We start from the raw sequence: 13,791 nt of genomic DNA on the forward strand, positions 1-13,791 counted from the left end.
CTTTATGTGTGTTTTGTCCTACTTTTCTTTTTTCTTGCCCCCATCCCAGCAGGAGACCTTTTGCATTTTGGTAGGCCGTCATTGTAAATAAGAATTTGTTCTTAATTGACTTGCCTAGTTAAATAAAGCAACAAAAATTAAAAAATATATTTTTTTATTGTTTTCATGCCATTGAAAACAATTGAGCACTGACCCTCAGACCCCAAACTCATTAAATGTCAATGACAATATGAAGATAAACAGACAAGTAATATGCTAATATGCTATGTAAGTGTTGTGTTGTTTTCCAGGAAGTAGCCTTGTCGTTTATTTTTTATTTATTTTTACTTTTGTAGTCTTTTTGAATGGTATTCAATGGGCAAAAATGTAGCACAATGGCCTTCAGCCCAAAAACGTCATAAAAGGCATCTACGCAGAAGTAGAGAAGTACAGTAAATTAATCCACACAGAGAAATATAGTTATATAAACTACTGTTCAAAAGTTTGGGGTCACTTAGAAATGTCCTTGTTTTCCATGAAAACATACATGAAATGAGTTTGAATAGGAAATATAGCAAAATGAATAGGAAATGTAGTCATTGACAAGGTTAGAAATAATGATTTTTAATTGAATTAATAATTGTGTCCTTCAAACTTTGCTTTCGTCAAAGAATCCTCCATTTGCAGCAATTACAGCCTTGCAGACCTTTAACATTCTACTTGTCAATTTGTTGAGGTAATCTGAAGAGATTTCACCCTATGCTTCCTGAAGGACCTCTCACAAGTTGAATTGGCTTGATGGGCACTTTTTATGTACCATATGGTCAAGCTGCTCCCACAACAGCTCAATAGGGTTGAGATCCAGTGACTGTGCTGGCCACTCCATTATAGACAGAATACCAGCTGACTGCTTCTTCCCTAAATAGTTATTGCATAATTTGGAGCTGTGCTTTGGGTCATTCTCCTGTTGTAGGAGGAAATTGGCTCCAATCAAGCGCCGTCCACAGGGTATGGCATGGCATTGCAAAATGGAGTGATAGCCTTCCTTCTTCAAGATCCCTTTTACCCTGTACAAATCTCCCACTTTACCACCACCAAAGCACGCCCAGACCATCACATTGCCTCCACCATGCTTGACAGATGGCATCAAGCACTCCTCCAGCATCGTTTCATTTGGTCTGCGTCTCACAAATGTTCTTCTTTGTGATCCGAACACCTCAATCTTCGATTTGTCTGTTTATAACACTTTTTTCCAATCTTCCTCTGTCCAGTGTCTGTGTTCTTTTGCCCATCTTAATCTTTTCTTTTTATTGGCCAGTCTGAGATATGGCTTTTTCTTTGCAACTCTGCCTAGAAGGTCAGCATCCCGGAGTCGCCTCTTCACTGTTGACGTTGAGACTGGTGTTTTGCGGGTACTATTTAATGAAGCTGCCAGTTGAGGACCTGTGTGGCGTCTGTTTCTCAACCTATGTATTTGTCCTCTTGCCCACTCCTCTTTCTATTCTGGTTAGAGCCAGTTTGCACTGTTCTGTGAAGGGTGTAGTACACAGCGTTGTACGAGATCTACAGTTTCTTGGCAATTTCTCGCATGGATAGCCTTCATTTCTCAGAACAAGAATAGACTGACGGGTTTCAGAAGAAAGTTATTTGTTTCTGGCCATTTTGAGCATGTAATCGAAACCACAATTGCTGATGCTCCAGATACTCAACTAGTCCAGTTTTATTGCTTCTTTAATCAGCACAACAGTTTTCAGCTGTGCTAACATAATTGCAAAACGGTTTTCTAATGATCAATTAGCCTTTTAAAATTATAAACTTGGATTAGCAAACACAACGTGCCATTGGAACACAGGACTGATGGTTGCTGATAATGGGCCTCTGTACACCTATGTGGATATTACATAAAAAATCAGCCGTTTCCAGCTACAATAGCCATTTACAACATTAACAATGTCTACACTGTATTTCTGATAAATTTGATGTTATTTTAAAGGAAAAAGAAATTGCTTTTCTTTCGAAAACACTGACATTTCTAAGTGACCCCAAACTTTTGAACGGTAGTATATATTCATATTAAATGACAGTGTTTTCACGAATTTGATAATAATTGTCAAGCCTGTTCAAAAGATTAGGGGACATGATATGGACGTAAAGCAGAAAGCGGTTACTTTCACAGGGTACAGTCATCATAAGAGACATAAAATGAAAATGCCTTCCAATGTACTGTCAGTGAGCACTCAGTCGCTCTCAAACATATGCTGCTGTTGGAACGTAGATTTAAACAAAGTGATAGAGGTAAGGGAAGAACGAAGAGAGAGAGGGAGAGAGAGAGAGAGGTGAGAGAGAAAGAAAGAGAGAGAGGGAGAGAGCGGGAGAGAGAGAGAGACAGAGCGGGAGAGAGAGAGAGATCTAAAAGATGTTGAATCCTGCTGGGAGAGGACAGGAGAGGTAATGGTGTGATGTGGAGGAGGAGATGAGTTGGTATTTTTAGAGGATGCCCCCAGAGGCAGGAGCGAGGCAAGTGTACTGTGTGCTATGTCTGAACATTAGGGTGGCTTTGAGGGGACCAGCAGTCTGCATCCCAAATTGTAACCTACTACCTATGTAGTGCACTACTTTTGACCTGGGCCCATTGCAAATGTAGTGCACTAAATAGGGAATATGGTGCCATTTGGGATGTAGTCATACACTTCAGCGATCACTGCAGGCTGACAGTGAGACAGAGACCTCTACTCTTCCCCAACAATCAAATCTGACACCTGATATCTGCAGGGGCTTCCTTCTGCAGAGCAGACCCAGGGAGGGGGCGAGGGAGGAGGGGGGTTGAGTGTTTTACTGGGACCTCTCAGTTAGGGGTGAGACACAGAGGAAGGGACAGAGAGCGGGAGGGAGGGAGAGAAGGAGGGAAAGAAGGGGGAGCAAGATAAATGGAAGTTCAGAGGTTAAAGATGGAATCTGCAGTAGTGGGAAATAGCGTCATAGTCTGCCCCATGGCCGTTGTTTTTTTGTTCGTTTTTTTACAAGCAGAGGTAGGGAGCGTCGCGCATCAAAGTAAACAAAATTGCAGTGCATATTTTGCTGTTATATCACACATGCAATGATGTCTGAGGGAATAAAAACAGTGTTTGTTGTTTTCAGTAACATATTTTGTTGTTGTAATATTGCTAATTGACGTGGCAGTTTCCCCATTAAAGGAGAATTTTGCTTTTTTACAATAATATGTAAATGGCATGTTACAGAAAGGTCCAGACAGTTTTTTGCGATTTCACTTTGTGGTGGCATAATTGGGGTGAGCTGTTGTAACTTCTCAAGGTTTATGCTCTGTTCTGCGTTGAACTGTGATGTTATATATTCCATAGACTCCTGTTATGTCTGCACCCTAACATAAGGCCATTGTGTTCTGGAATGGTTGCTTGTATAAAATAACTATTATGTAAACAATATGATTGTATTTTCATACCACCTCTGTATGAGGGACCTGCAACCATCTCCACAATGAGTTCTTCCCTGATCTGTGATCAGAGAGACAGATCGCCCCTGCAGCTGCTTGTAATAAAGAGTTACTATTATACCTTAAATAGTAATTTTCCACAACATTTTGTGCCGTGACCTGGATTATTACACCAAATATCTATATTATACACACATACAACTTGATCTCTCTTTATAACTTTTGAGAAACTTACAACAACCAGCAATTCACTTCCTCATCCTCGTTGTGCAGTACAGGGGCTCTGAAAACACATGAAAAAATGCTCCAAAAACACCCAAATACCTCCTTTTAGAAACTGAAAAGCTCTCAGCATAGCAACCTGGTCTCAAAGCACTTCGTATTATTCTGTAAGTAAATCCGAGAGACTCTATTGCATATGGTACGTATTAATTTGTATGATATGTTACGAAATACAATTCATATTATACTTTATGAATTTGCAATAAGTACAATATGTTACAAATTGCAAAAAATGTATGATATGCTACGAATTCTAGCTAGGTAACTAGGTGGCTAACGTTAGTTAGCTGGCTAACATTAGCTAGCCTAGGGATTAGGGTTAGGGGTTGGGATAAGGTTAGGGTTAAGTTTAGGAGTTAGGTTAAATGGTTAGTGTTAGCTACAAGGGTTTAGATTAGGATTAGGGGAAGGGTTAGCTAATATGCTAAGTATTTGCAAAGTAGTAAGTAGTTGAAAAGATGCTAATTAGCTTAATGCTAAAGTTAACCTTGATGAGATTCAACCTTTGGGTTGCTAGTCGTTCTAGTTATATACCCACCCAAGTTAGATTTTTGGGTTAGGTAACCATATCACTTATGTAACCATATCAAACGTAACATATCATACTAATTTGAGTGTCCCGGATTTACTTTTACTATGTTACGTCTAGTCTATGAGACCAGGCTGAGTATAGTGATGCTGGTCTTTAGATGTTGTACACATGAAATTGTGTCATTCCAAACTTTATCCACAAAGTCATATCCAATTTTGTTGCGAGTGAAGCAATACCACCATTATTTTTTGTGACATTTTGTTTTACTTATTTTTTTTATTTTATTTTTTACAACATACAAAAAACATACATAGACAAAAACAATAAATAACTTAATGTTTACATACATACATTTCCACAAACATGAATGACATCACACTTGCTCAGACCCACATGTTCCAACTGTATCCACACCCAATGTTGTTTCTAATACTTGTAAGACTCTACCCCATATGACATCAAATTGCGTTATGTTGTTTCTATCTGTAGCCAGATTTATTTTCAATATTTAAATAATAAAGTATTGGATTTTTCCATTCTCTTTACGTTGGAGTATCATTTGACCACCAGTATTTAAGTGATAGCTTCTTCAATATAAGTGGCAAAAATAATATTGTCAAGTCCATTGGGTATCTCACCACACACCATATGCAGATTGTCACGCCCTGGCTCTGGGGACTCTTATATGTTGAGCCAGGGTGTGGATTTTCTATGTGTGATTTTCTATGTTTTGTTCTAGTTCGTGTTTTCTATGTTGGCCAGGGTGGTTCCCAATCAGAGGCAGCTGATTCTCGTTGTCTCTGATTGGGGAGAATACTTAGGCAGCTTGTTTGGCACTGTTTATTGTGGGATCTTGTTCCGTAAGGTTTGTTTTGGTGTATAACCTAGGACTTCACGTATCGTTTGGTTTGTTGTTTTGTTAGTGTTGTGTACGAAATAAAAGATGTACGCATAACACGCTGCGCCTTGGTCCGCTGTTTATAATGATCGTGACAGAAGATCCCACCAAAGGAGGACCAAGCAGCGTGTCCAGGAACAGACAGCCTGGACTTGGGAGGAGATCATGGATGAGAAGGGATCCTGGACTTGGGAAGAGATCCAGACCGGAATGGATCGCCGTCCTTGGGAGGAGACTGTGGAGGCGCGCTACAGAGAGGAGCAGCGGCAACGCAGTGGGTACCGGCCGAGGAGGAAGCCCGAGAGACAGCCCCAATAAATTTTTTTGGGGGGGGCTAAAAGGGCAGGCTCCGTGTTATGCGGAGCCACATTGTTGAGACTTCTAGCTCACTCAGGAAAAGAAAAAAAAAAAAAAAATATATATATATATATATATATATATATATATATATATATATATATAAATAGATAAAAGAGAAGCACATGGTTCTGATGTGTTCAATTAAATGGGGAACGAGTGATTCTTTACGTTTCTTAGATGCTCGGATATGTTACGTTGTGTGCGCATGCGCAGCTTCACTAGAGACTTAAATTATGGCACCTGGTAATCATTTCACGACAGACAATCATCAGGAGCACACAGCCCGTTGGTATATAACTGCGAACTACTCACAGTCTAGCATTAATGTTTAAGTCACTTATATGTTTGAGCACTGAACGTTTACCTCACTGTGTCGGTGTTAGTTGGCCGAGAGTAACTTGTAGCTCGCTGGGTGCGGTAGCTCAGCGACCCAGATGCTGTATAGCATTAGGCTATCATTATCAGCCATTTGCGTTGTGCTGATTGTTCGGAGCACTCTGCTGGTTTCTGGTGGCGGTGGTGATAGCGGTGGTTTGGTTCGGTGATCCATGGTGGAGCGCCGCGTTGTATTGCGTTTGTGCATGTGTGGGTCCTATGGACAAGGCATGTGGTGGCATGGGTTCTGTGTCCTGTGGAAGCGTCCGTGGCAACGGCTGAGTCGCAGTGCGCATGTTCCTCTGGCGCTAGGCATTCTGGGTGATGTAGTCAATGCTGTTTTAAGCCAGATTTGCCTAATTTTTGATGGTGTTGTAGGCTTATTTGATTTTCATTATTTACATTATTATTATATTATTTGAATAATATTTACATTATATATTTGAATAATATATTGTCATTATTTGTTTGTTGTAATTCAGGTTTATGACCTGTGGTCATTTGATTGGTGAGCCTTTTCGGAGGGCTAAATAACGGAAAATCCGAACAGTCATAAACCATGGTTCTCCTTTTACATGGATAATGCAAGGACTAGAACATTCGTCATGAGACTAACTTCTGATAAGCTAACAGTCCACCCATAAAGCTGTCTGCTCATCTGCTGACTTACTAGGCAAATCATTAATGAGTGAAAGCCAAGAAGAGGATAGAGTCTACAGTTAAAGGACTACTTATAACCCAGTTGGCGGAAAACACTTGAACTTGAGTTAAACGCTAGAAAAGTTGGCAAGATGGCAGCATCAGAGGAGGAGCTGGAGAGGCTAAAACAGAAGCGGTCAGCAGCCCAGACTGCGTTCACTAGAAGAGCCAATTACCTCGCCTCCAGAGCTAGTGCACTGGGGGAAAGTGAAATGAGAAGTGAGTGGAGGAACTTTAAAGTGGATCACTCCATAGTCAGAGATGCAGGGTTTGAGTATGCCACGGCCCTGAGAGAAGTGGGCGACGTTGAAGTCAAAAAGAAGGCGGAAAACATTGACGGAAAAACAGCAGAATGTGACTGTAAGTTTGATGAAACTGAACAAATCATCCTGATCAACTTCTGGACAAGGTTCGCTGAGGCGGAAATTACCACCCTCACTGAAGAGGCTGGATCAGCCATGGACCAGGCCGAGGCAACCGATCACCACCATATGACCAGGAGGGAATGTGAATTGATTCATAGGAACCTGGAACGGGAGGTCTACAACTTCGAACGACGATTGGATGAGTGGAAAGATTTGATCCCTCGGTCCAAGGCAACAGAGTCAAAGGATCAGATCCGGAAGTTGAAGAAAAGGCGTGAAAAACTGTGTGATGAGTGGGCATGGAAAGGCGGTTCTTAATCCGACGACGAAGAGAAACTGGGAAGAGTGAAAATTGTGGAAAATGAGGAGCCAGTTGGGGCTTACAACTACAGGCCCCAGATCAGCCTAGAACGTGCACGCTTGCCGATGTTTGCTGGTAATATGAGAGATTACTACCGCTGGAAAGCTGAATGGGAGGACCTGTAACGTCTGGGAAACCCTCATGGATTGGAAAATGTGAGGAAATTTCATCTCTTGGGAAGCCTAGATGAAAAAGTCAAGAGAGACCTCGTATTGTCCAGCTGTGGATCCGCCAACGACGTGTTCAGGCTCCTGGACAACAAGTACGGAAATAAGCCGAAAATAGTGCTGCTGATTGCACAAGAAGTGCAAGGACTTTTCCCCATTAAAGGAAACCATCCGAGGAAGACAATTGAACTGATTCAAGCCGTGGAGAGAGCTCTTCGTGACCTACAAGTCTTAGGGGAAGAAGATGCTGTAAAGAACCGAGTGGTTGTGCAGTCGATTGAAAGTAAGCTTCCTGACTCCCTGAAAGAAAAGTGGATAACACACAAAAATGACCCTGGAAGCGGGTTTTCACCACGCAACCACTTCGACTGTCTACTGCAATACTTGAAAAAGCAGGAGGACATTCTCGAGGAGCTAGACCAGCTACAGCCTGGCAGACAATACTGAGAGGTCAAGCGAAAGAAAAAAGAAAGGAGGGAGCCACATCAGGAAACACCCTAAAGGGCTCTCAACCAAGCTCATGCATCACATGTGGAGACAACGAGCACGGAGGTAGGCTGTTCGCCTGCAAGGTCTTCAAGAAGTTCAATCTGACAGGCAAGAAGGCTCAGCTTAGGAGAGCAGGAGCATGCTTTAAGTGCTTGCGCCTTCATGGTGACGATGGCGGCTGCACACAAAAGTATCTATGCTCAAAGGATGACTGTCAGAAAGAGGGCTCTTCAGACCACAATTACTTGCTCTGTCCAAAGCCACAGATCAAGAAGAAAGAGGAAAAGAGCAGAGAGCAGAGTGAGGCAAAATTGGGGAAAAGAGGGCTTGGACTAACCAACAAACAGGAGGAGCTCCTTGCCAAACTTTCTCCAGAGCTGTGAGCAGAGTTCAAAGAAGCCTTTTCAAATAAGATCACGACAAAAGTGTGTGCTAGCACTGGTTGCGAGCCAAAAGAGTGCCCTGTCATAATGATGCTGTTGGATGTGACGACAAATTCTGGCCAGCTAGTCGGTACGTTGATTGATCTCGCTTCAGATACTAATTATATCTCAAATAAAGCAGCAGAGCGTCTCAAGCTAAATGGTGAGAACATTAAGTTGATTGTCTAAGGTGTTGGAGGGATGGAGAAAACCATTACTACCAAGAAGTATACCCTGAGGCTGAGAGTAAAAACTCCCAAAGGTACAATAGCAGAGCACAAACTCCTTTGTTACGGCTTGGAAGATGTTGCGAAGGTGAACCAGGCTGTCACGCCACAGCAACTGCAGAAGTTCTTTCCAAATGTTCCACTCAAGGACTTGGTCCGGCCCGAAAAGATCGACCTGTTGATTAGCCACAGGGAGGGTTGCCTGGTCCCACAGCCAGTCAGAGTAGTTGGAGACCTCGTCCTCTGGGATGGCCCCCTTGGGAAGACTGTTGGTGGAACGCATCCTGACCTCTTTGAAGTGATAGACCTAGCAGTGCACAGGTCTGAAACACATTTCGCTAGGTCAATGAGAACAGCTTCAAGGGCGTACAAAGAGATTCTCGTGAAGACGGAAGGACCCAGTGGAGTTTCGGTGAAAGAAGAAGACGCAATCCTCCGAAACACTGCAACTACCAACAAAGACGTTTTTGAATGGTTCAAGTGGAACAGTATTGGCGCCGCCTGTGACCCGCAGTGTGGTGGCTGCAGATGCGGTAGGTGCCCCCCTGGAGGCAAGGAAATGACCCTAGGAGAGGAAAGAGACTTGGAGAAAATAAAGGAATGTCTCACCTACGTGCAAGCTGACAAGCACAGCGAATCCCCTCACTGGGACGCAGCTTACCCGTGGAAAGGAGACCCCGCAACGCTGCCTGACAATTGACGTGCAGTGGAAGCGACCTTTTTAAACACTGAGAAACGACTGGAGAGGGAGCCGGAATGGAAGGCTGCGTACAGAGAGCAAATCCACGATATGGTCTCAAGAGGGGCTGCCGTTAAAGTCACCCAAGAGGAAATCGATAGCTGGAAGGGACCTAAGTGGTATATCAGTCATTTAGTTGCTCCTAATCCTCACTCAACCACTACCCCTGTAAGAATTGTCTGGAACAGTAGCCAATAATTCATGGGAATAAGTTTAAATGACCTACTGTACAAGGGTCCTGACGTCCTAAATCAAATAAGGGGCGTGCTTCTGAGATTCAGGACTGGGTTGTACGCCGCCCTGGGCGATGTGAATTTTTTTTACAACTCTGTCTGGCTAGAAGACAAAGAAGTACACCTCCATCGGTTCCTCTGGAGAGACAATCCTCAGGAGGTGATCGAAGTCTTTGCTGTCGTCAGGGTCAACATTGGCGATAAATCTGCTGGTTGTATTACCCAGGTGGCAATGAGAGAAACAGCCAACCTGCCCCAGTTTGCAGCCATGGTTGAGGAGCGCAGAGTTGTGGTAGAAGATAGTTATATGGATGACATCTTGACGTCCCACAATGACTTGCAGATACTGGAGAAAATCACCAAAGGAGTGGAAAATATCTTAAAGGCTGGAGGCTTCTCCCTTAAGCCATGGGTCTTATCAGGCCAAAGTGGGAGGTCCGCAACCACAACTGATGCCAGTATCAGTAAGACAACTGTGAGTGTGCCCAAAACGCTGGTGTTACCCAACCAGATGCGGGACGAAGAAAGCAAAGCTTTTGGAGTCGGCTATGAACCAGAGACTGACAAACTTCGTGTGATGACCTCCGTAAATTTCTCAAAGAAGAGAGGAAAGATGAGGACAGGAGTCGATTTGCGCGAAGAGGAAGTCAGAGGTAAAACTCCAAACCCATTGACCCGTCGGATGCTGCTAAGCCAGATCGCTGGATTCTACGACCCCATTGGTCTTGCCACACCCGCAAAGCAGAAAGGGGTGATGCTTGTGAGAGAAGCTTACCAAGAAGTGAGTATAAGCAGTCCAGTTAAGGACACTTGGGATGACCCACTCTCACCAAAACTACGGGAGGCTTCCATAAGACTCCTCGAAGAATATGTGAGACTTGCCCAGATCAGGTTCGAAAGAAGCCTCACACCAACCGGAACCATAGGCCATCCAATGGGAGTCACGTTTTCAGATGGGAGTGAGGATTCCTACGGCGTGGTGCTCTATCTCCGTTGGGAGATGCAAAATGGGGTCGTAGTGAGGCTGGTTGAGTCAAAAGCAAAGCTTACCCCTCTCAACCAGAAAGGAGACGTGATTAAGGCAGAGGTATGTGGTGCTGTCTTTTCGATCCGCCTGAGAAAATACCTTGTAAAGCACTGCCGCATCAAGGTCGCACGCTGGGTCCACTTCGTAGATAGCCAAACAATCCTGGGAGCAATTCACAAGGATTGCTATGGCTACCAAACTTTCTTCGCTAACCGCATCGGCGAAATCCAGAAGGCTGGACCAGTGGAAGACTGGAGGTGGATTGAGGGCAACCTGAACAAAGCAGACATCATCACAAGGGGAGCAACTCCTGAGGAACTCGATGAAGGGTCAGAGTGGCAACAAAGCCCAGAGTTCCTGAGTTGGCCTGAGGCTGAGTGGCCTGTGAAAACGGCCAGTGAGATAATGACCAGCGTGGCTGATGACGTTAAAAGGTTGCAGAGAAGAGCCTTCTCAGCTGTAGTCACCAGGTCTCAGGCAGAGAAATTCTCAGGCCCCAGCAATACTGATGTTGGGGCAAACTTGCAAGACTCCGCACCGCAACCGCAGATGAAAGACCAAGGTCCAACTCCATTAGTAGAGAGGCCAAAGAGGAAGCCCTGGGGTGTAGCTCTAGTGCGCCTTGTTGGGCCCGAACGATTCAGTAGCTTGTCTAAATTGTGTGCAACAATCGCCTGGGTTCGAAGAGCTGCAGAATCCTGGCTGAGGACAAGCTACCAAGCCTCGATGCTCAGTAAATTGGGAGGTGAGGGGCCCCAGGCTGTCTGTGGGAGAGAGAACGGCGGCTTTCCAAGACCTAGCCCTTGCGGCCCAAGACGGCGTGAACTTTCAGGATACGACCTTAAACCGCCTTGTTGTGATTAAAGATGACAACAATGGACTCTTACTTTGTGGTGGTAGAGTCCTGTCTTGGAAAGAAGACGGAACCGCTGTACCTTTAATCCCGTTCCGGTCGTGGCTGGGGGCCTTGCTTGCGAGGGAAGCTCACGAAGTGAATCATGAAGGGGTGGCTGCCACACTGCTGCACACTAAAAGAAAGGCCTGGGTTGTGCAAGGTCGAAGGACAGTGAAGAAGGTGGTTAACAGGTGCATCACTTGCCAGAAGCAAAGAGCCCGGCTGTGCCAGCAAGTGATGAGTGCTCTTCCTCAGGAACGTACCAGTAGAGCGAACCCATTCGAGTATACTACACTAGACCTCTTTGGACCCTTTGAAGTGAGGGACGCTGTTAAGAAAAGAACCAGGAAAAAGGTCTGGGGAGTCGTGTATTGCTGCATGACTTCCAGAACCGTCCATGCTGATCTCGTCGATGACCAGTCTTCTGAGAGCTTTCTTCAGGCCTACTCTCGGTTCACTGCTCTGAGGGGGCATCCCAAAAAGCTATGGTCAGACAGAGGCACAAACTTCGTGGGCGCCAGGCCTGCTCTGAGAGAGCTACACAAGCACCTGGCCGGTTTGCAGAAGGCATCCGTTGAAGACAAGGCTTCCAGAAATAGCACAGAGTGGCAATGGGACTTTCATCCTGCAGACTCGCCACACAGGAATGGAGCAGCAGAGGCAGCTGTCAAGCTCCTTAAAAGAGCTCTTAACAGTCTTGGCGGAACAACTGGCTGCTACACCTGGGGGGAGTTCCAGACCCTTCTCTACTCTGCAGCCAACTTGACTAATGAGCGACCCATCGACGCCAGGGCACAGGAACAAGAGGACACAGTGGAGTACTTGACCCCCAACTCACTTATCCTGGGGCGCACCGGACAGGGAGGAGACATACACGGAATCGACATGGAAACCCGCTCTTGGCGCAGACTGAGGGCTGTCCAGGCTGGAGTCGACAGGTTCTGGAAGAAATGGAGTGAACTGGCAGGACCAAACTTGTTCATACGACACAAGTGGCAGCGAGCAGAGAGAAGTATCAAGGTTGGAGACGTAGTCTGGATTGCAGACCAGAACGCTCTAAGGGGGCAGTTCCGGCTCGGCCGGGTTGCTACAACATATCCAGACGAGAAGGGGGTTGTCCGGGATGCGGACTTAACAACCTGCATGGGTCTTCCTGCTCCCATGGTTCCCAGGGCCCGGAGAAAGGACTCTACCATGCACACGACAATCGTCATTCGCAGGGATGTGCGGAGGTTGGTGATCTTGATTCCTGCTGAAGACCAAGAGGAGGTAAGATAAGTCCTCGCCATGGGTACCCAAAGACTGTGACTCTTTGTTCTTTGCTTAGCTAGCGGGTAACCCTGGGAGGCAACTGAGTGCTTCAAGGGCAAACCTACACTCAGTAGGAGGAAAGGTGGTGGAGCCTACCTCCTTAGTTAATACATATTTGTTTGTAAATGCCTTTAGTTTGAAATTCTCACTGAGAGACTCAAGAGACTGTGCCCTCCTTGGATCTTCGATCAGTCGGCCAAGTGGGAGGTGTTGAGACTTCTAGCTCACTCAGGAAAAGAAAAAAAAAAAATATATATATATATGTATATATATATATATATATAAATAGATAAAAGAGAAGCAAATGGGTCTGATGTGTTCAATTAAATGGGGAACGAGTGATTTCTTTAAGTTTCTTAGATGCTTGGATATGTTACGTTATGTGCGCATTCGCAGCTTCACTAGAGACTTAAATTATGGCACCTGGTAATCATTTCACGACAGACAATCATCAGGAGCACACAGCCCGTTGGTATGTAACTGCGAACTACTCACAGTCTAGCATTAATGTTTAAGTCACTTATATGTTTGAGCACTGAACGTTTACCTCACTGTGTCAGTGTTAGTTGGCCGAGAGTAACTTGTAGCTCGCTGGGTGCGGTAGCTCAGCGACCCAGATGCTGTATAGCATTAGGCTATCATTATCAGCCATTTGCGTTGTGCTGATTGTTCGGAGCACTCGGCTGGTTTCTGGTGGCGGTGGTGATAGCGGTGGTTTGGTTCGGTGATCCATGGTGGAGCGCCGCGTTGTGTTGCGTTTGTGCATGTGTGGGTCCTATGGACGAGGCATGTGGTGGCATGGGTTCTGTGTCCTGTGGCAGCGTCCGTGGCAACGGCGGAGTCGCTGTGCGCATGCTCCTCTGGCGCTAGGCATTCTGGGTGATGTAGTCAATGCTGTTTTAAGCCAGATTTGCCACATTTTTGATGGTGTTGTAGGCTTATTTGATTTTCATTATTTACATTATTATTATATTATATT

Source organism: Coregonus lavaretus, assembly GCF_964263955.1.
Source record: "Coregonus lavaretus genome assembly, chromosome: 25".
In the NCBI taxonomy this organism is placed as follows: domain Eukaryota; kingdom Metazoa; phylum Chordata; class Actinopteri; order Salmoniformes; family Salmonidae; genus Coregonus; species Coregonus lavaretus.